We start from the raw sequence: 1,490 nt of genomic DNA, 5'->3' as shown, positions 1-1,490 counted from the left end.
TTCAGATCTGATAAACAGTTATGTTCATGTTTACATTTTCTTCATTTCAAAACCTGTTCATATTTGGTTCATATTTGGTTCATATTTGGTTCATATTTGTTCATATTTGTGGGTTCATATTTGTTATTTGGTTCATATTTGACCATTTCGTTAAGTGTGGTTCATTAATGGGTTTTGCATATAATCTTGGATCATATGAGTTCCGTTTCAGGGAAGATTCGCTAAGGACTTACCGTTTCGCTAAGTGCTTAGCGTTTCGCTAAGTGCTTAGCATTTCACTAAGTGCTAAGCACTTAGCGAAACGGATCTTGTCTGTCTTCATCACCGGTGAGACTGAGCTCAGGATTCCTAAAGGCTCCAGTTAGAGCCATGAATTCTTTGATGGTTGCAAAAGCCTTAGGTGGAAAGCTTACATGGTATGTATCATGTATGTATGTATGTAATGTAAGAAAATAAGAGTATAATTGAAATTTGTTTATTTGATTGATTGTAGTTTCGAGAGGGATTGGCTACGGAAAGATCTGAACGTGATTGGGTTTGGGTTGATCGGATGGTTGGCACCTTCCAGTATTCCGGCGATCAACGGACTCTTTCCAGCATTGGGACTGAGCAATTAAAATATATTTCTGTTTCTTTCTAATATTAATATACATAAACAAGTAAACAAACAGGTTAGGCTGGTTACTTGACACTTGAGATTGTTCTTGGCATTGACTTTTGGACAAATTGGATTCAAGGGCAGGACGGAAGATTACTTCAGTAAATAAATAAATTAATTCTAATTAAGAAAATAATAATATGTAAAAAGTGAACTACTTTCTTTAGTATTTGTTAATGAATGTTTAAGCTGCTTTTGGTATTTGTTAATGAATGTTTAAGCTGCTTTTGGTATTTGTTAATGAATGTTTAAGTTGATTTTGTTTCATTTCTTTCTATACCATTTCATTTATGCATCAAACTAAAACATAACCATTTCTCTACAAATGAACATTTGATTTATGCAAAAGTAAAAAAAACAAACAAACATTTTCTATACCATTTCATTTATGCATCAAATTAAAACATAACCATAACAAACATTTTCTATACCAATTCATTTATGTATCAAATTAAAAATAATCATTTCTCTACAAATGAGCATTTGATTTATGCAAAAGTAAAAAAAAAAAAAAACTATAAAAATACCATCTGTGGGAATTGAACCCACAACCACATGGTTAAAAGCCACGCACTCTACCAGCTGAGCTAAGACAACTCATGTTAAAATATTTAGCGAAACGATAAGTCCTTAGCGAAACGGGAAGTCCTTAGCGAAACGGGAAGTCCTTAGCGAAACGGGAAGTAAACCCTAAACAACAGTGATTCGAAGATGCATAAACCAAACATCAATAAACATGAAATATCATAAGATAAACGTACCAAGTGGAACAGTGCTCGTGCTCGTCGTGAAACTCATTGTCGTTTCGCTGCCGTCGCCGCCGATCGCCGCC

General features: G+C 34.2%; 1 non-coding gene across 1 annotated transcript; it reads right to left on the bottom strand.

The window, feature by feature from the left end:
• Positions 1-1,182: 1,182 nt before the first annotated feature.
• Positions 1,183-1,255, bottom strand: TRNAK-UUU. Its single transcript has one exon. It is a non-coding gene; the product is annotated as a tRNA-Lys (tRNA).
• Between the last annotated feature and the right edge of the window lie 235 nt (positions 1,256-1,490).

Source organism: Impatiens glandulifera, chromosome 1 (assembly GCF_907164915.1).
Source record: "Impatiens glandulifera chromosome 1, dImpGla2.1, whole genome shotgun sequence".
Taxonomy (NCBI): domain Eukaryota; kingdom Viridiplantae; phylum Streptophyta; class Magnoliopsida; order Ericales; family Balsaminaceae; genus Impatiens; species Impatiens glandulifera.
Note: the sequence above shows the minus strand (reverse complement) of the source record. Positions and strands in the feature narration are given on the sequence as shown.